General features: G+C 41.0%; 1 long non-coding RNA gene across 8 annotated transcripts in view; it reads left to right on the top strand.

Moving 5' to 3' along the window:
- LOC149124939 (uncharacterized) overlaps positions 1-21,851 on the top strand; it is a 201,166-nt gene that overhangs the window by 5,661 nt on the left and 173,654 nt on the right. For 2 of the 8 annotated variants that reach the window (XR_016211758.1, XR_016211757.1), the window contains exon 1: positions 21,129-21,255. The exons of 5 other annotated variants lie outside the window; for them this stretch is intronic. This is a non-coding gene — a long non-coding RNA (uncharacterized LOC149124939). Of the gene's footprint in view, positions 1-21,128; positions 21,256-21,851 lie in introns of those variants that run through there. One more of the 8 variants, XR_016211753.1, reaches the window with a different exon arrangement.

The raw sequence follows: 21,851 nt of genomic DNA on the forward strand, positions 1-21,851 counted from the left end.
TTAGGTCGGGTTGGGTTTCTACTCTCTGGCCTGCTGGCTGTGCGAACTTGAGCAAGAGTTTTTACCCCAGTGGTGTCCTCAGGAAACATACTCATGCAGAAAGGGAAAATGGAAACTGCTTAATGATGTTTGAGAATTTTTGATACAACAGTTTAGTTTTATACATCCCTATACATTTTTCCATAATACATCATTATATTTTTAAATTAAAAATTCATTTCACAGGAGAAAGGAGGAAAGGGTAAATGCATCCCACTTATGTCAGGATATTTTAATTAATAAGTTTTTTTTTTAAGCAAAAACTCCATACCTTGTATACCATAATCTGAAATTTCCTCATTCCGGCAAAGACACTCAAGGATAGAATTTTGATGGGGAGGTCCCAGTAGAACAGAAACTCCCCCCACGGCAGATTTGAGTCTCTTGTGCTCAGTGTTATACCTTAAGTACCTGGAGTGCTTCTGGCCCAGAGTCTCAATGACTTAGAAGGACATCCTTTTGCAGACAAAGGAGTCTATGAAGATCTAGGCATTTGGTATTAACTAGTTGAGAGAAAGGGTTAAATGAGGTTCAGAAATGGAGTTTGAAAGGGAGAATCTGACTTAAGGTGTAAGTGATAGAATTCATTGTTGCCAGATCTTAGCAGCCACCCTACTGTCTGTTTTTAATACATACCACTAATGTCATAGAGCAGGAGCCATTTCAAAAGGAAGCCATGAGGGTGTTGTAATATGTATGCAGCGAAGACGTAGTGCAACACAAACCTAGGTGTAAACTATATAACAGACAAAAGAAATGTAAGTCAAATTAATAGGTGTCTTAGATCTGTTACAAAAAGGGAAAAATACTAATTACAGAAACGCTGATTGTAAAATGACTTTTTTCTTGGAAAGGGACAAGGAATGATTATACAAATCATGTTTATTAATATTTGTTGAACTTTGAGTTTTAGACATCTGATAAGGAGGGAAAAGTTAACTGAATCACTAAAAATACAGATCAGCATAACTCATGAAGTTTATTTAGATCATGTCTCAGAATTTATTTACATTACTAAAGTAGTAATCCCATGGGATAATTTGATTTACTATATCTATGAATTATATTTATAATAAGCAATAGTGTGGAATGGTGTGACAATCAAGACTTGGTAGTAGAAAAGTGTGTTTTGGTGCTGTGTTGTCCATTATTTGAATAGCTTTGGGAAAGTCAATCTGGGTCAGTTTTGTTGTCTGTAAAACGGGGACAATAATACATACCTTAGCAAGTTGTAGTGAGAACTATATGAAGTAGGTAAAATAGCTGGATCAGAAGTGAAACAGCTAGGACTTGAACTGGTGATCATATAGGATGTTGGTGTTGAGGGTGGTATCTTAACCAACTGGGCCACAATGCTGGACATTGATGAAGCAGTGAAGCACTATTAATCAGTTTCCATAAATGATACAGTTTGTGTTAGTTTCTGAGACCAAATCCATTTCTAAATGTTCTGCTCTTTAGAGTTACTGTGTAATTCATGTCATATTTCCTGTTTGATCTAATATATGTAATATTTTGGCATTTCTTTCTTTTTTTTTTTTGACAGGCAGAGTTAGACAGTGAGAGAGAGACAGAGAGAAAGGTCTTCCTTCCATTGGTTCACCCCTCAAATGGCTGCTATGGCCGGTGTGCTGCACCGATCCGAAGCCAGGAGCCAGTTGCTTCTTCCTGGTCTCCCATGCGGGTGCAGGGCCCAAGCACTTGGGCCAGCCTCCACTGCCCTCCCGGCCCACAGCAGAGAGCTGGACTGGAAGAGGAACAACCAGGACAGAATCCGGTGCCCAAACCAGGACTAGAACCCGAGGTACTGGTGCCTCAGGTGGAGGATTAGCCAAGTGAGCTGCGGCACCGGCCTATATTTTGGCATTTCATCAACAAAACACAACAAAAACAATTCAAAAGAACGTATTCAGTACTTTACATCTGGAAATGTAAGGGAAATTGGCTTATGTTATACAGTGGAGGCACCATTGGAAATTAAGGGGTTTTCTAGGGGTACTTCAGTACTTTCATATCCATTTGTAAACGCTAGTGGAAAATTAGCGTGACTAAAGCAGGGTACTGAGGATTCAGACCCATCAGGCCTGGAGGTTTTCTCAGCCTGTCAGGACTACTCAAATAGTCTAAATGCATGGGTACTCCCCAAATTCATATGTTGGACTTCTAATCTCCAAGGAGGAGGTGGGGCCTTTTGGAGATGATTACATTTAAAATGTAGCCCTTACACATGCACATTTACAAGAAGAAACAGAAAGCCGCCTGTCCCTCCCATCACGTGAGGACATAGTGAAATGGTGCCTTGTAGTAACAGGAAGTGAGCCCTCACCAGAGATGAAAGCCGTTGCTACCTTGACCTTGCACTTCCCAGCCTCCAGAACTGTGAGAAATACCTGTTATAGCACCCCAAACAAACTAAGACACCAAACAACTGAAGTCCTAGTTAAGGGCAAACAAATCATGGAATGGAGATTTTAACCATCAAGCATAAGCCTCTCCTCCAAGTTTCTAAGTTTTAACAATTTCACCCTTTTCTCTTTGTTCCCTCAAGCCTATGGATAAAAACTGTTTCTTGCAGTTGCTACCTCTTGTCTGTACTCTTTCAGTGAAACTATTTAATAGTTTTTTATTTAGTTAACTATGTTTTATTTGAAATTATATGGTTTGACTTTCAGCATTTTCAGTTATTGATAGTCAGCTGTGGTCTGACAATACTAAATGGAAAATCCAGAAATAAGCAATTCATATTTTAAATAGCATTGTATTTTTAATAATTGTTAATTTTGTTAGATTTTTTTGGAAATCTCTTGCCATGACTAATATGTAAATGAAACTATCACAAGTATATATGTCTAGTGAAAAGTATCCATGATATATATATATGGTACTATCCATGATTTCTGGCATCTGCAGAATGTCTTAAAACATATCCTTGGTTGATAATGGAGGACTATTGCATCTCTGTGTAGTTGATACTTTTTGAATGGACACTGATATAGTTCTCGTATACAACATTTTCCAAATGCAACTCCATGGGCTTCAGTCTTATAATTCTATCCTGTTTTTTAAAACTTGAATGGAGCTTAAGTAGTGTCATCTTATATTCCTAATTATTTTGTTAGGCCTTCCAGCACTGTCCATAGATTAGCTTGTCTTCACTGGTGTCATGGATATCAGAATGTAGGACATGGGAATCTACTGAAGATTCTTGCACAGGGGCTGGCATGAGAAAAGCAGTGTTTAATAAAGATTTATGAAAGGTTTTATGGATGGTGTAGAAAGCTAGGGGAGAGATCACAAACAGGCAAATTTCTGTGTTGCAAGTTATGTTCAATATAATACCATTTGTGCTGGGGTGGTGGAAGTGGGAATAAAAGTGAAGACTTGGCTGGCGCCGCGGCTCACTAGGCTAATCCTCCGCCTAGCGGCGCCGGCACACCGGGTTCTAGTCCCGGTCGGGGTGCCAGATTCTGTCCCGGTTGCCCCTCTTCCAGGCCAGCCCTCTGCTGTGGCCAGGGAGTGCAGTGGAGGATGGCCCAGGTGCTTGGGCCCTGCACCCCATGGGAGACCAGGAAAAGCATCTGGCTCCTGGCTCCTGCCATTGGATCAGCGCGGTGCGCCGGCCGCAGCGTGCCGGCCGCTGCGGCCATTGGAGGGTGAACCAACGGCAAAGGAAGACCTTTCTCTCTGTCTCTCTCTCTCACTGTCCACTCTGCCTGTCCAAAAAAAAAAAAAAAAAGTGAAGACTCAATCAAGAGCTATTGTGGAAGAAGAAATCTCCGTGACAGTGGACTTTAGACATGAACTCTGGTCCTACCTGCCAAGCTACTACCGTATGGTAATGGGAGTCAGGGTTCTCCGTGAGATCTTGCCCATGCCTACCACTGTGTTTGCATGCACAGAGTATTTGCCGAACAAAACAAAAAATAAGCCATTCAGTAAGGTTGAACTCAAGAATCAGATTTCTAGGCCAGCACCCGAAATTAATTTAGGGTATTTCATAAGCTAGGCCATAGCAGAGGCAGCATACAGAAAGCACTGGGATTTTCTCAGTATTTTTGTCACACTCTCAGATTTCAGTAGCTCTTGTGAGATCCGATGTTTGTCCTTTGGTATTTGGAGTAAGAATTGTAGTGAGGAGAGAAACATTACTTGATACTCCTGTTTCAACTTTAGTCTTAGGGAGATTGTATGTGTCTGAATCTGGGGGGCTGGACTTGTATAAAATTTCTGATCTTTCCCAAATCATGTAATTCTCGCTGCTGCTGGTGGGTCTGGAGTATGGTGTGTTCCCTGTATCTCGGCAGGGACAGAAGAGCACGACGGCCTTCCATCCGTGCAGTGTCTTGGGTTGGTGAATTTCTTGCTTGTCTTCCCCACCACTCCCACCAGCAGCAGTTGGCTTCAGATAGCTATCTTTGAAGGATGTGGGAACCACTGGGTTTCCTGCTCTTCTGTCATTTTAGGTGTTGCCTACTGGTGATAATAAGGGGTTATTTGCAGACAGGTTTGTTGGTTTTCCCGTGTAGGATTCCCCCCAAAGGTTTGGGGGCTGACTTGAACTTCGAGAAAAGCAGATAATTCATCCAAATCTACCCATACATCTTGGTAACTGGATTCTTCTTATAGATGAGTTACAGTTTATTTCATCTTTACTTCTGATGGTTCTGGTTTATTTTCATATTGCCCCACCCTTACTTGCACAAAGTCTTAATGAACTTTTTTACTTGAAAAAATTTAAAATTTCTCAGTGATACATGAATTTATTGCATTACTCTTCATTTGCAAACATTTGAAAGTTGGATTATTTATTGGATACATTTAGATTAAAATTAATATTTTAAATATTTAATAATATTAAATATTTATTTAAAATATTTGTTTAGTATTTAATCAAATAACAGTATTTTAGAGTTTTAAAATTTTATTAGTGGGGTAGGAAGAAGTAGGAAAGAAGGGAGATTTTTGTAAGTGCGGTGTTTAGTTCTGAGGAAGTAAGGTGCATGAGGGTGACAATTCTTCTGTGCTTCTGAGAAGGGCAAGGTGGTATTCTGTGATGAAACATGACAGATGGAAAATTATTTTACTCTAGGCTCATATGAAGGCTGCATATGATGAACACAAATTCACATTTGAAGATTTCTGAGGCAGCCAATGTTAAGATTTTAAGGCTACTTAAGATTTTAACTGGTTTCTTAGAAGGATGACTTCTGCTCTGTGATTTATATCCTGTAGTGTATGACTGTTTTTCTGTTAATAATCTTCCTGTGAGTTTTCTGACTTTCCTTCAAGACACTTGTTTCTACTACTTGGATCATGCTCTGGGTCACAAATTTATGTCTTGAGAAGGCTGTTGCACAATCTCAGGCTTCAAGAAATAGTTCTGTGTTTCTATTTTATTATATCTCAGCATGTATATGAGCAATTTCCATAATAAAATCAAAGCACTTTTCTTTTTGAGAGAGGTAAGAATACATCAATCTGAAGAAATAATAAATGAGTCCCTGCCAGTTGTGCCTGTTTTCTAAAGTAGAGATCTCATCATGACTCATCATCCTGTCTTCCACGAATTCCATGACTCTATAGATGGAATGTGAATTCTCCAAATTCATATATTGAAATCTAATCCCCAGTATGTTGGTATTTGGAGGTTTTTTCTTTCTTTCTTTTTTTTTTAGCATTTTTGAGATATGTCGATGAAATTTATTTTTATTTTTTAACCTAGAAACATTTTATTTAAGGCATACAAACTTTATGCATTTCACATTTACAAATGTTGGAACATAGTGATTCTTCCCCTCCTGACCTTCCTTCCACCCGCTTCCCACCCTTCTTCAACATCCTTTGTTAAATTTACTCCAAGGCATTTGATATTTTTTGTAGCTATTGTGAATGGGATTGATGTTAAGAGTTCTTTCTCAGTCATGGCATTGTCTGTGTATACGAAGGCTGGTGACTTTTGTATGTTAATTTTATATCCTGCCACTTTACGAAACTCTTTTATGAGTTTCAATAGCCACTTAGTGGAGTCTTTTGGATCCCATATATATAGAATCATGCCATCTGCAAATAGAGATTGTTTAACTTCCTCCTTCCCAATTTGTATGCCTTTGATTTCTTTTTCTTGCCTAATGGCTCTGGCTAAAACTTCCAGGACTGTATTAAATAGAAATAGTGAGAGTGGGCATCCCTTTCTGGTTCTGGATCTTAGTGGGAATGCTTCCAACTCTCTCCCATTCAATAAGATGCTGGGCTTGTGTTTATCATAAATTGCTTTGATTGTGTTGAGGTATGTTCTTTCTATACACAGTTTGCTTAAGGTTTTCATCATGAAAGGATGTTATATTTTATCAAATGGTTTCTCTGCATCTATTGAGGCAATCATATGGTTTTTTTTTTTTTCAGGCAGAGTGGACAGTGAGAGAGAGAGACAGAGAGAAAAGTCTTCCTTTTCCCATTGGTTCACTCTCCAATGGCCGCCGTGGCCAGCACGCTGCAGTCGGTGCACCGCGCTGATCCGATGGCAGGAGCCAGGTGCTTATCCTGGTCTCCCATGGAGTGCAGAGCCCAAACACTGGGCCATCCTCCACTGCACTCCGGGGCCACAGCAGAGAGCTGGCCTGGAAGAGGGGCAACCGGGACAGAATCCGGTGTCCCGACCAGGACTAGACCCGCTGTGCTGGTGCCGCAAGGCAGAGGATTAGCCTAGTGAGCCGCGGCACCAGCGGGTTTTGTTCTTTAATTTGTTAATGTGATGGTTCACATTGATTGATTTGCAAATCTTGAACCATCCCTACATGCCAGGGATAAACCCCACTTGGTCCTGGTGAATGATCTTTCTGATGTGTTATTGGATTCTATTGGCTAGTATTTTGTTGAGGATTTTTGTGTCCATGTTCATCTGAGAAATTGCTCTATAGTTCTCTATTGTATCTTTTTCTGGTTTAGGAATTAAGGTGATGCTGGTTTCATAGAAGGAGTTTGGGAGGATTCCCTCCCTTTCAGTTGTTTTGAACAGCTTTAAAAGAATTGGAGTTAGTTCTTTTTAAATGTCTTGTACAATTCAGCAGTGAAGCCATCTGGTTCTGGGCTTTTCTTTGTTGGAGTGGGGGAAGTCTTTATTACTGATTCAATCTCCATCTTGGTTATTGGTCTATGTAGGTTTTCTATCTCTTCATGGCTCAATTTAGGTAGGTTGTATGTGTCCAGGAATCTATCCATTTCTTCTAGGTTCCCTGATTTTTTGGCATACAGCTTTATGTAGTAGTTCCTGATGATTCTTTTTATTTCTGTGGTATTTGTTGTTACATATCCTTTTTCACCTCTGATTTTATTGATTTAGGTACTTCTCCCTCTTTTTTAAAAATTATGACTAAAAATGGCAATTTTTACTGGTGAGATGTGTTTCTTGTAGGCAGAGAAAAGATGGGTCTTGTTTTTTAACCCATTTTGTATCAGTGTGGTTTATTTTTTCAAAAACCAGCTTTTTGTTTCTCTGATTTTTTTGTTTCAATATTGTTTCTTCTCTAATTTTAATTATTTCTTTCCTCCTACTAATTTTGCATTCGGTTTGTTGTTTTTCTAGGTCCTTGAGATGCATAGATAGCTCATTTATTTGGTACCTTTCCAATTTCATCATGTAGGCACCAACTGCTATAAACTTCCCTCGTAACACTGCTTTTGCTGTGTCCCATAAGTTTTTTTTTTTTAATTTTTTTATTTGACAGGTAAAGTTATAGACAGTGAGAGAGAGAGAAGGAGACAGAGAGAAAAGTCTGCCTTCCGTTGGTTCACTCCCCAAATGGCCGCTATGGCTGGCGCTGTGCCAATCTGAAGCCAGGAAGCAGGTGCTTCCTCCTGATCTTCTATGCGGGTACAGGGGCGCAAGCACTTGGGCCATCCTGCACTGCCCTCCCGGGCCACAGCAGAGAGCTGGATTGGAAGAGGAGCAACCGGAACTAGAACCTGGCACCCATACGGGATGCCGTTGCTGCAGGTAGAGGATTAAGTGAGCCACAGCGCCAGCCCCATCCCATAAATTTTGATATGATGTATTTTTCTCTTCATTTGTTTCCAGAAAGTTTTTATTTCTCTTGATTTTTTTCTGTGACTCACTGTTCATTCAGAGCCCTGTTGTTTAGTCTCCATTTGTTTGCATGTTATCTAGAGATTCTTAAGTTGTTGATTTCCAGGTTTTTTCCATTGTAGTTAGAGAAGATGCATGGTATGATTTCAATCTTTTAAAATTTCCTGAGACTTGCTTTATGACCTAGCAAATGGTCTATCCTAGAGAAAGTTCCATGCACTGGTAAGAATGTGTATTCTGCCACTGAGGGGTGAAAAGTTCTGTAGATATCCTTTAGGTTCATTTGGTCTATAGTGTGGATTAAGTCTGTTGTTTCCTTGTTGATTTTCTGCCTGGTTGATCTGTCCATTGCTGAAAGTGGGGTATAGAAGTCCCCATTACTGTTGCATTGGAGTCAGTGTCTCCCTTTAGATTCATTAACATTTCTTTTAATTAGCCAGGTACCATTTAATTGGGTGTCTATACATTTATTATAATCACATCTTCCATGTTGAATTGATCCCTTAATCATTACATATTGCCCTTCTTCATCTCTTCTAACATTTTTTATGTTAAAGTCTATTTTCTCTGATATTAGGATGGCTACACAAGTTCTTGTTGGTTTCTGTTAGCATGGAATATCTTTTTCCATCCTTTCACTTTCAGTCTGTGTTTATCTTTGTTGGTGAGATGAGTTTCTTTTAGGCACAAAATAGATGGGTTTTGTTTTTTAATCCATTTAGCCAGTCTGTATCTTTGAATTGGAGGGTTGAGGCCCTTTATGTGGAAGGTTACTATTGATGAGCAACGACTTGGCCCTGCTGTTTTTGCTCAAATATCCCTGTTGTTTACTTTGGATTTATATTATACCTTTACTGGGTTATTTTCTGCTTCTCATTCTTTCATAGTGATAACCATGTTTCTGTGTTTTCTTTGTGTAGCACATCCTTAAGCATGTTTTGTAAGGCTGCATGAGTTGCAACAAATTCTTTCAATTTCTTTTTGTTACGGAAGGTCTTTATTTCACCTTCACTCATAAATGAAAGTGCTTTGCATGGTACAGTATTCTGGGTTGACAGTTTTTTTTTTTTTTTTAAGACGTGGACTATCTCTCGCTTTACCTTCTAGTCTGTCGTGTTTCTGATGAGATGTCAGCTGTGAGTCTACTTTGAGATCCTCTGAAATTAATCTGGCGTTTCTCTTGTGCACATTTTAGAATCTTACCTTTAGGTTTTACTTTGGAGAGTTTGACTACAATGTGTTGTGGTGAATATCTTTTCTGGTTGTGTTTTTAGGAGTTCTCTATGCTTCCTGTACTTGGATGTCCCTTTCTTTCTCCTAATTGGGGAAGTTTTCTGTAATTATTTCACTAGAAAGGCCTTCTAATCCATTTTCTGTTTCCACACCTTCAGAAACCCCTAAGACCTGTATGTTGGGTAGTTTGATAGCATCCCATAAATCTCCAACACTGTTTTTAAGTTTTCTGTTACCTTCTTGCCAGTCACCTTACAGAGTAGGAAAATTGAAGTTTTGAAATAACACCTTTTTAACCAAGAGTTCCATACAACTTTTGTGATATTATTCAGAGAACCGAGTCTCTTGAGTCCACAGATTTCAGGTGTATTTACTATAAGCAACCATAAACCAGAGACATCCTGCTAGAAGCGCACCATAGATAAGGGTGCTTCCTCTTACCAAAGATCACTAGTCTACTTGCCTCATGCTCTGGTGCTATGGATTGAAGGTATGTGTTCCCTCAAATTCATATGTTGAAATCTTAACCTCCAATACAACAATATTAGACAGTGCAGCCTTTGGGAGATGATTGAGTGATGAGGGTGAAGACCACATGAATGGATTAGTGCTTTTACAAAAGACCCCAGAGAGCCCACCAGCCCTCTTTATGCCACGTGAGAACACAGAGAACAATCATCTATGATGCAGAACGCAGGCCCTTAACAGACACCAAATCTTCCCTGAAGAATATTTTTTAAACCACCCAGTGTATGATATTCTTACATAGCAACTTAAACATAGATATCTAGACAACATGTTTATAAGGAGCTTGGATTAGGTGACTTGCCATACCTTGTTCCTCTGGGTGTATTTCTATAGTAACCAAGAATAGAATGGGGCCAGCGCTGTGGCTCAGTAGGCTAATCCTCCACCTTGCGGCACCGGCACACTGGGTTCTAGTCCCAGTCAGGGCGCCAGGATCTGTCCCGGTTGCCTCTCTTCCAGGCCAGCTCTCTGCTGTGGCCCAGGAGTGCAGTGGAGGATGGCCCAAGAACTTGGGCCCTGCACCCTATGGGAGACCAGGATAAGCACCTGGCTCCTGCCATCGGATCAGCACGGTGCGCTGGCCGCAGTGCCCCGGCTGTGGCGGCCATTGGAGGGTGAACCAGTGGCAAAAAGGAAGACCTTTCTCTCTGTCTCTCTCTCTCACTGTCCACTCTGCCTGTCAAAAAAAAAAAAAATAGAATGGATCATATGCCAGCTGTCCTGATTCTGTCCCTTGCAGGTTGCAAATTAGTATTTTACATGCCATAATTAGGAAAGTAAGCATAGGTAGTGAATGAAAGATCCAGAACTGATAGATGTCCCCAAGATCCATGATTTTTAGCTACTGCATTTAATAATCAACATAGGTATTTCAGTTAACTAAATATTTTTTTGACAAATGACTTAATTTTTTGTCAACACAAACAAAGCAAACATGGTCTCTACCATCAAGTTTAAACTGAAGAGAAAATATTATAAATGAAACTTAATGAATTATGAAACATTCAGTGAAAGAGTCACAAGACTGAGATGAAAAATTTTTGAGAAATTCAGGAGAAAAAAAGGAAGAGGGCAAGGTTGGCTTCAAAGAATGTCATACTGGGGAGATTCCAATATGGCAGATTAGGGAAAGACATACTGTACTAGACAAGGATAAACAGTAAAAAAAAAATGTGTACTGAGGTGGTCATGCTCAAAGTCTTCACATGTGAACTCAAAAGGCACATCTGATTATTCCTGAAGTCAACTGAGGATCTTAGATATCTCTTCAAAAACAAAAAGTTTAGTGAAGCTTTTGCTTTTGTTGTATCAAGACTGCTGCACCTTAAGGCAGACATGCTGTACCTGCCTCCTCTTTTGATTCTCTCTGGGAGCCGTTATTGACAATAAACTCCTTATTAGGTTCTTTTACTATAATCCTCTACACTCAAGCTAAATGGTTTTATACTCTGCATAAGGGTAGCCTATCACCACCCACTATCTGGAAGTCTGTAAGATAAGTTCTTTCTATCTGAAGGGCACACCACTTGCAGTTGGCTTTGTTCCAGTTTTGCTTATGCTAATTAACAAACTTAAATGTTTCAGAACTCAACAACTGCTAAGAACAACTGGCCATGCAGGGAACACAGGCATGGGTGGTGACCAAAAATTCTCCAGCTCATAAAACAAATTCATTAGATGAGATAGGCGAAGACTTCCAGACCCCAGGTAGGCAAGTCCTGTACTATGCCCCTAATCAACAGGAAGCAGCTATAGCAGATATAATGATTCGACACCCTCCAGCGTCCCTTAAGATTACAGTCTGGAATTTCTCTGAGGGGGGAATGATGCAGGCAGGCAGACAGGATAAAACTGATCAGATTTGTAAGCTGGAGACCACACCCCCTGTGTGATCTCATGCCCCTGTTGATCTCACCTGGACGCTCACCTGCCGATCAGACGATGTAACCACCACCTTTGGGATAGATAAAGGGCCTGCAGCATGGTGGGTCCCTCCCTTTTTCGGTTGCGCACCCCTATTGCACTGCACCTCTGAGGGCAAGGCTTTATGGCCTCTGCCCTGCCTCTGCTTTCCTGCCTGCATGCTTCCTCATACCAGCCTGCTCTTTGCATGGTATGGACCCAATCTAGCTTCTAGACTTCTTTCCCCACTAATTAAAGCCCTCTCTTTCCTGTGCATTTCTCTCTCTGAATAAAAATCCTTAAAAAAACTTTTTAAAAAAGTGTAGGAAGTGCACTCTCATGGGAGAATTGGAGAGAAAACTGCACTGGAAATCCTACAAAAGGAAGAACTCCGTGGACCTGTGTGGAGGATGCAGACACACAGTACGAACACAGACAACTGCAGCAGCTCAGAGCCGGAGCAGGTGGTAGTTTGGAGACAGAGGTGAGACCAGACGGTAGCAACCCGTGGTGATATAGCTGTAGAGAGAGCATGGCATGAGTCCATTGTGGAGCCCTGGGGGTCAGTGGTTCCTAGCAGTTGCTAGTGGTTGCCCAGTGAAAGAGAGACGACACATTAATATTGCCCCAACTTCCACACAGTATTGCCCGCTGCCCAGCTGAGAAAGGGCAGGAGCCATTTTGGGTTTGGGCAGCAGCTGTAGAAGCCTTTGTGTGTGTACACAGCAACTGGCTGAGACAGAACGTCTTCTCACCAGTGCTGGTGGCAGTGGTGGGAAGGGAGCAGATTCAGCCAGTGGCTCTTTACACGTGTGTGATTCAGAGATTCTAGTATAGGGAACAATCCTCAGTCCCCACTGACTTTGAGTCTGGCTTGGAGATGGCTGAGCAATCTTACCACTTGGGAGGGTAAGGCTCCCATGGCCTCCGAGAATCAAGATGCCTATGTGAAGCCGTCTTGGTGAACGTCAGCCTCTGTTTACTAGACAGACTGGCAGGGCAGACAGAAACCTCTGGACCCAGCCGCCGTGGGAGCCTTGTGTGCTCAGACTGTAGGGACTTGGTAGTTACACAACAAAGTGCAGAGTGTAGCTGGGTACTGAGATTTACCATGCCCAATTTTTCTGTTACCATGGATACTCGCCTCATCCTGGAGCAATGACCAGAGCTCCCTGGCCACACCCACACTCACCTCTTGGTATTCACAGAAAGTGCAGATATTTCACTAAGCCACAGAGGCACAGCCCAAAGTTAAAAGCCAGCAGAGGAAAAATACAAAAATCAACTGCACAAATGCCTGAAAGCAAACACAGAAATTCAAGACACAAGAATAAGAAAGACAAAACATGATCCCCACAAAGAAACACAATGACATTCCAATATTAGAATGGGAAGATGAAGAGATTGAGGACATGCCAGAAGCAGAATAAAAACAGTTAACCATAGGATTACTCAAAGGCACTCAGAAGGAAATCCATGAACTGAAGGAGACATATATGACACGAATGAATATTTTTCCTGTGAAATTAAGATTTTAAGGAGAAATCAAAATGAAATATTAGAAATGAATTCAATAGATCAAGTAAAAATGCAATGGAAGGCCATAATAGCAGACTCGGTGAAGGAGAAGAAAGAATATCTGAACTAGAAGACAAATCATCTTTGTAATCTTCTGGTCAGATAAAAAAAAATAAAAGGTAACACACACACACACACATGAAGAGAGTTCACATAAAAATATGGCAGTCATGTATGTGGGACATTGGAAGCCATTTCAGAAATGTCTGCTGTGGACACATGCTATGAGCTATTTTCTGTGAATACATCATCTAGCGTTCCACAAGAAACTACACTTAAGGGGGCTGGACTGTGGTGTATCAGATTAAGCTACCGCTTGCAGCGCTGGTATTCAATATGGGTGCCAGTTTGTGTTCCAGCAGCTCCACTTCTGATCCAGCTCCCTGCTACTGTGCCTGGGAAAGCAGCAGAGGATGGATAAAGTCCTTGTGCCCCAGCACCATGTGGGAAACCCAGAGGAAGCTTCTGGCTCCTGGTTTTGGCCTGGCCCAGCCCTGCCCATTGATGGCCATTTGAGAAGTGAACAGATGGAAAACCTCTCTGTGTCTGACTCTCTCTCTGCCTTTAAAAATGTTAAAAAAAAATTTTTTAAAGGCTTTTCTTTAACTTTTATTTAATGAATACAAATTTCCAAAGTACGGCTTATGGATTACAATGGCTTACCCCCCATATCGTCTCTCCCACCCACATCCCTCCCCTTTCCCACTCCCTCTCCCCTACCATTCACATGAGGATTCATTTTCGATTCTCTTTATATACAGAAGATCAGTTTAGCATACATTAAGTAAAGATTTCAACAGTTTACTCCCACACAAACATAAAGTGAAAAATAATAGATGATTTTTTAAATGATGATGAAATCAGATCAGACCTATTGTCATGTTTAATCCCAGTGAGAGTCAAGTTGAGAATTGATAATTTCTTCTTCTTTTTTTTTTTTTTACAGAAGATCAGTTTAGTATACATTAAGTAAAGATTTCAACAGTTTGCACCCCCATAGAAACACAAAGTGAAATATATTGTTTGAGTACTCATTATAGCATTAAGTCTCAATGTACAGCACATTAAGGACAGAGATCCTACATGAGGAGTAAGTGCACAGTGACTCCTGTTGTTGACTTTACCAATTGACACTCCTGTTTATGGCATCAGTAATCTCCCTATGCTCCAGTCATGAGTTTCCAAGGCTATGGAAGCCCTCTGAGTTCTCCGACTCTTATCTTGTTTAGACAAGGTCATAGTCAAAGTGGAGGTTCTCTCCTCCCTTCAGAGAAAGGTACCTCCTTCTTTGATGACCTGTTCTTTCCACTGGGATCTCACTCACAGAGATCTTTCATTTAGGGTTTTTTTTTTTCCAGAGTGTCTTGGCTTTCCATGCCTGAAATACTCTCATGGGCTTTTCAGCCAGATCGGAATGCCTTTAGGGCTGATTCTGAGGCCAGAGTGCTGTTTAGGACATCCGCCATTCTATGAGTCTGCTGAGTATCTCGCTTCCCATGTTGGATCACTCTCCCCTTTATTCTATCAGTTAGTATTAGCAGGTACTAGACTTGTTTATGTGCTTCCTTTGACTCTTGGTCCTTTCATTATGATCAATTGTGAACTGAAATTGATCACTTGGACTGGTGAGATGGCATTGGTACATGCCACCTTGATGAGATTAAATTGGAGTCCCCTGGTATGTTTCTAACTCTACCATTTGGGGCAAGTCAGCTTGAGCATGTCCCAAATTGTACATCTCTTCCCTCTCTTATTCCTACTCTTATGTTTAACAGGGATCACATTTCAGTTAAATTTCAACACTTAAGAATAACTGTGTATTAATTACAGAATTAAACCAGTCATATTAAGTAGAACAGACAAAAAAACTACTAAGAGGGATAATGTATTAAGTTGTTCATCAACAGTCAGGGCTATGCTGATCAAGTCACCGTTTCCCATAGTGTCCATTTCACTTCAACAGGTTTCCTTTTTGGTGTTCAGTCAGTTGTCACCGATCAGGGAGAACATATGATATTTGTCCCTTTGGGACTGCCTTATTTCACTCAGCATGATGTGTTCCAGATTCCTCCATTTTGTTGCAAATGACTGGATTTCATTGTTTCTTACTGTGGTATAGTATTCTAAAGAGTACATATCCCATAATTTCTTTATCCAGTCTACCGTTGATGGGCATTTAGGTTGGTTCCAGGTCTTGGCTATTGTGAATTGTGCTGCAATAAACATTAGGGTGCAGACCGCTTTTTTGTTTGCCAATTTAAATTCCTTTGGGTAAATTCCAAGGAGTGGGATGGCTAGGTCGAACGGTAGGGTTATCTTCAGGTTTCTGAGGAATCTCCAGAATGACTTCCATAGTGGCTTGACCAGTTTGCATTCCCACCAACAGGGGTTAGTGTCCCTTTTTGCCCACATCCTCGCCAGCATCTGTTGTTGGTAGATTTCTGCATGTGAGCCATCTAACCGGGGTGAGGTGAAACCTCATTGTGGTTTTGATTTGCATTTCCCTGATTGCTAGTGACCTTGAACATGTTTTCATGTGCCTGTTGGCCATTTGGATTTCCTTTTTTGAAAATGTCTACTGAGGTCCTCGGCCCATCTCTTAAGTGGGTTGTTGGTTTTGTTTTTGTGGAGTTTCTTGATCTCTTTGTAGATTCTGGTTATTAACCCTTTATCTGTTGCATAGTTTGCAAATATTTTTTCCCATTCTGTCGGTTGTCTCTTCACTCTCCTGACTGTTTCTTTTGCAGTACAGAAACTTCTCAATTTGATGCAATCCCAATAGTTGATTTTGGCTTTGACTGCCTGTGCCTCCCGGGTCTTTTCCAGAAATTCTTTGCCTGTGCCAATATCTTGAAGGGTTTCTCCAATGTTCTCTAGTAACTTGATGATGTCAGGTCGTAGATTTAGGTCTTTAATCCATGTTGAGTGGATTTTTGTGTAAGGTGTAAAGTGGGGTTCTTGCTTCATGCTTCTGCACATGGAAATCCAGTTTTCCCAGCACCATTTATTGAATAGACTGTCCTTGCTCCAGGAATTGGTTTTAGATCCTTGATCAAATATAAGTGGCTGTAGATGTTTGGGTTGATTTCTGGTGTTTCAATTCTGTTCCATTGGTCTATCCATCTGTTTCTGTACCAGTACCATGCTGTTTTGATTACAACTGCCCTGTAGTATGTCCTGAAATCTGGTATTGTGATGCCTCTGGCTTTGTTTTTGTTGTACAAGATTGCTTTAGCTATTCGAGGTCTCTTGTGCCTCCATATAAATTTCAGCACCATTTTTCCCAGATCTGAGAAGAAGGTCTTTGGTATCTTGATTGGTATTGCATTGAATCTATAAATTGCTTTTGGGAGAATGGACATTTTGATGATATTGATTCTTCCAATCCATGAGCATGGAAGATTTTTCCATTTCTTGGTATCCTCTTCTATTTCTTTCTTTAAGGTTTTGTAATTTTCATCGTAGAGATCTTTAACGTCCTTGGTTAAGTTTATTCCAAGGTATTTGATGGTTTTTGTAGCTATTGTGAATGGGATTGATCTTAGCAGTTCTTTCTCAGCCATGGCATTGTCTGTGTATACAAAGGCTGTTGATTTTTGTGCATTGATTTTATACCCTGCTACTTTGCCAAACTCTTCTATGAGTTCCAATAGTCTCTTAGTAGAGTTCTTTGGGTCCCCTAAATAAAGAATCATGTCATCTGCATAGAGAGATAGTTTGAGTTCTTCCTTCCCAATTTGTATCCCTTTCATTTCTTTTTCTTGCCTAATAGCTCTGGCTAGAACCTCCAGAACTATATTGAATAGCAGTGGTGAGAGTGGACATCCCTGTCTGGTACCAGATCTCAGTGGAAATGCTTCCAACTTTTCCCCCTTCAATAGGATGCTGGCCATGGGTTTTTCATAGATTGCTTTGATTGTATTGAGGAATGTTCCTTCCAAACCCAGTTTGCTTAGAGTTTTCATCATGAATGGGTGTTGTATTTTATCAAATGCTTTCTCGGCATTTATTGAGATAATCATATGGTTTTTCTTCTGCAGTCTGTTAATGTGGTGTATCACATTGATTGTCTTCCGCACATTAAACCATCCCTGCATACCAGGGATATATCCCACTTGGTCTGGGTGGATGATCTTTCTGATGTGTTGTTGCATTCTATTGGCGAGAATTTTATTGAGGATTTTTGCATCTATGTTCATCAGGGATATTGGTCTGTAATTCTCTTTCAGTGCTGCATCTTTTTCCGGCTTAGGAATTAAGGTGATGCTGGCTTCATAGAAAGAATTTGGGAGGATTCGTTCTTTTTCAATTGTTCTGAGTAGTTTGAGAAGAATTGGAGTTCTTCTTTAAATGTCTGGTAGAATTCAGCAGTGAATCCATCTGGTCCTGGGCTTTTCTTTGTTGGGAGGGCCTTTATTACTGTTTCAATTTCTGTCTCAGTTATGGGTCTGTTTAGGTTTTCGATGTCTTCCTGGTTCAATTTAGGTAGGTTGCATGTGTCCAGGAATCTATCCATTTCTGATAGGTTTCCCTGTTTGCTGGCATACAGGTCCTTGTAGTAATTTCTGATGATTCTTTTTATTTCTGTGGTGTCTGTTGTTACGTTTCCTTTTTCATCTCTGATTTTATTGATTTGGGTCTTTTCTCTTCATTTTTTTAGTTAGTTGGGCCAATGGGGTGTCAATTTTGTTTATTTTTTCAAAAAACCAGCTCCTCATTTGGCTGATTTTTTGTAATGTTTTTTTTTTGGAATCAATGCTGTTAATTTCTTCTCTGATTTTAATTATTTCTCTTCTCCTACTAGATTTGGGTCTGGTTTGCTGTAGGTTTTCTAGATCCTTGAGGTGAATTGAAAGCTCATCTATTTGGTGCCTTTCCAATTTCTTGATGTAGGCACCTATTGATATAAACTTTCCTCTTAACACTGCTTTTGCTGCGTCCCATAAGTTTTGGTATGTTGTGCTGTTATCCTCATTTACTTTCAGAAAGTTTTTGATTTCTCATTTAATTTCTTCTAAGACCCATTGTTCATTCTGGAGCATGTTGTTCAATCTCCATGTGTTTGCATATGCTCTAGGGATTCCTGAGTTGCTAATTTCCAACTTCATTCCTTTATGGTCTGAGAAGCTGCATGGTATGATTCTAATTCTTTTGAATTTGCTGAGACTTGCTTTATGGCCTAGTATGTGGTCAATCCTAGAGAAGGTTCCATGTACTGCTGAGAAGAATGTAAAATCTTTAGCTGTAGGATTGAAAGTTCTGTATATATCTGTTAGATCCATTTGGTCTGTAGTGTCATTTAAATCTACTGTATCCTTGTTGATCTTCTGTCCTATTGGTCTGTCTATTTCTGAGAGTGGAGTATTGAAGTCCCCCAGTACTATTGTATTGGGGTCTAAGTCTCCCTTTAAGTCCGTTAACAAATCTTTTAGATAAACCGGTGCCCTGTAATTAGGTGCATATACATTGATAATTGTTATATCTTCTTGTTGTATTGATCCCTGAATCATTATATAGTGCCCCTCTTTGTCTCTCTTAACAGTTTTTGTGGTAAAGTTTATGTTGTCCGATATTAAGATGGCTACGCCTGCTCTTTCTTCATTTCTGTTGGCATGGTATATCTTTTTCCAGCCTTTCACTTTCAGTCTGTATGGATCTTTGTTGGAAAGATGTGTTTCTTGTAAGCAGCAAATAGATGGGTTTTGTTCCTTAACCCAATCAGCCAATCGGTGTCTTTTAACTGGACAGTTCAGGCCATTCACATTCAATGTGACTAATGAAAAGTGGTAACTTTGCCCTGCCATTTGCCAAAGATAAGTTCTAATATATGCTTTGAATTCTCTGATCTTTTGCTCTGAGGTTTCCTTCCTTTATCTTCTTTCATATTGTTGACCGTGTTTCTGTGTTTCTGTGTGTAACACATCTTTAAGCATCTGTTGCAGGGCTGGACGAGTGGCGACAAATTCTTTCAATTTCTGTTTGCTATGAAAAGTCTTTATTTCACCTTCATTCACAAATGAGAGCTTTGCAGGATATAATATTCTGGGCTGGCAGTTTTTCTCCCTTAGTAGCTGGGCTATATCTTGCCATTCCCTCCTAGCTTGTAGAGTTTCTGATGAGAAGTCAGCTGTGAGTCTGATTGGAGATCCTCTGAGAGTAATCTGACGTTTCTCTCTTGCACATTTTAGGATCTTTTCTTTATGTTTCACTGTGGAGAGTTTAATTACAACGTGTCATGGTGAGGATCTCTTTTGGTCGTGTTTATTAGGGGTTCTATGAGCTTCCTGTACTAGGATGTCTCTGTCCTTCTCCAAACCCGGAAAGTTCTCTGCTAGTATCTCACTAAAAAGGCCTTCTAATCCTTTCTCCCTCTCCATGCCTTCAGGAACTCCTAGAACCCGAATGTTGGGTTTTTTAATAGTATCCTGAAGATTCCCAACAATATGTTTTAGATTTCTAATTTCCTCTTCTTTTCTTTGGTCTGACTGTATCCTTTCCTGTTCTCTGTGTTCTAAGTCCGATATTCTCTCTTCTGCTTCACCCATTCTGTTTGTAAGGCTCTCTATTGTGTTTCTCATTTGATCTATTGAATTCTGCACTTCAGTCACTATCCCAGTTTCCTGTTGTACTAGTTGTTTCGTTTCACTTTGATTCCTCCTTAATATTTCATTTTCACGAGAGAGATTTTCTATCTTGTCCATTAAGGATTTCTGTAGTTCAAGAATTTGTTTTTGAGAACTTCTTAATGGTCTTTTTTTTTTTTTTTTTTACAGGCAGAGTGGACAGTGAGAGAGAGAGAGACAGAGACAAAGGTCTTCCTTTGCCGTTGGTTCACCCTCCAATGGCCGCCGCGGCCGGCGCGCTGCGGCCGGTGCACCGCGCCGATCCTGTGGCAGGAGCCAGGAGCCAGATGCTTTTCCTGGTCTCCCATGGGGTGCAGGGCCCAAGCACCTGGGCCATCCTCCACTGCACTCCTGGGCCACAGCAGAGGGCTGGCCTGGAAGAGGGGCAACCGGGACAGAATCCAGCGCCCCGACCGGGGCTAGAACCTGGTGTGCCAGTGCCGCTAGGCAGAGGATTAACCTAGTGAGCCGTGGCGCCGGCCAAGAACTTCTTAATGTTCTTATCAATTTTTTGAGATCTGCTTCTTGCATTTCTTCTATGTCATCATCTTCATAATCTTGAATTGGGGTGTCTTTTTCATTTGAGGGCGTCATGGTGACTTCCTTGTTTTTATTACCTCGGTTTTTGCGTTTGTTATTTGGCATATTGGAGATATTTGGTTTCTTCATTGTGGTGCTTTTTCTTGTTATACTATGACTCTAGATTAAGTGGACTGTTTTTGATGGAGCCTTAGGGCTTGAGATGGGTGTGGCCTGAGAGCTCTGTTTGGTGTGCCAAAGGTGACACTCCCAGGTTAGGCGTGGTAAATCTCTCTCTCTCTCTCTCTCTCTCTTTCTTTTTTTTGATTCAAAAGGGAAGTAATTCCGCACAGCTGAACGAAGTTGGAGGTAGTTATCAGGCAAATGATATACCCACAGGAGCCAGAGATAGGAAGCTCTTTCCCAAGGACCACACAGGGAATCTGTTCAGCCCTCAGAGTGGGCTCAAAGTCTCCTTCAGTCTCCCACTGGGTTGCCAAAGTTACGGAATTGTAGCATCTCTGGAGAGTGCTCACGTGAATTCCGTGAGTTCTCTCCCCCACCGTGTCTTTTTTCACAGTCTCAGTTCAGTAGCACCACAAATTTACTAGGTGCTAATCTCCTGTTAATTCGCCCCGCCCAGAGTCAGGTTTTTCTGCTAGGCTCAGGGCCGGTGCAGACCTGAGGTCGCTCTGCTTATGACGTATGTCCAAGATGGCGCCTGCTCTTTGTCTTGCTCACCCTTGAGAGGTGAGTGGAGAGAGAGAAACCCGTGTCTGTACCAGTCACCTTTTTTTTTTCTCTCTCTTCCAGTTAGCCTGGTGAACTTCCCCCCCCCCCCGGGGTCGTTCCCTCTAGTCTCCTCTCTCTGCTTGCCTGCCAGTGTCTCGGGCTATTGAGGTTCGGCTCACCTCGCGTTCCAGCGCTGGTGTGTTGAGTCTGCCGCTGGTGTCCTGAACTGTGGGCTCCCACGCTCTCCACGCAGGTCCGCTGTGAATCACGTGTTCCGGAAGAGTTTCTTCTGCTGTTTCCTCCCCTACTCTTCCTTGAACCTGCAGTATCTCCACTTTTATTAAACTATCTCTCCCTGGACTATCAGTGTGCTCCCTTCCTATTCCACCATCTTGCCTCCTCCCTAAAAATGTTTAAAAAATTTTAAAAAAGACTTAAAAAACAGTTCTTCTAAACATTGCTCACGACTATTTCTTCTCATTTAATTATACACAGAGTTGTCCTTTTGCCCCTGACATTTGAACTGATTAATCTTCCTACCTGCCGTTGCTTCTCTCGTTTGCTCCTGAAATAGTTCTCCTGAATCCTGCTTCTTCAAAGACATAGTGGCTGCT

Source organism: Oryctolagus cuniculus, chromosome 8 (assembly GCF_051225735.1).
Source record: "Oryctolagus cuniculus isolate XC-2025 breed Fujian yellow rabbit chromosome 8, ASM5122573v1, whole genome shotgun sequence".
NCBI lineage: Eukaryota > Metazoa > Chordata > Mammalia > Lagomorpha > Leporidae > Oryctolagus > Oryctolagus cuniculus.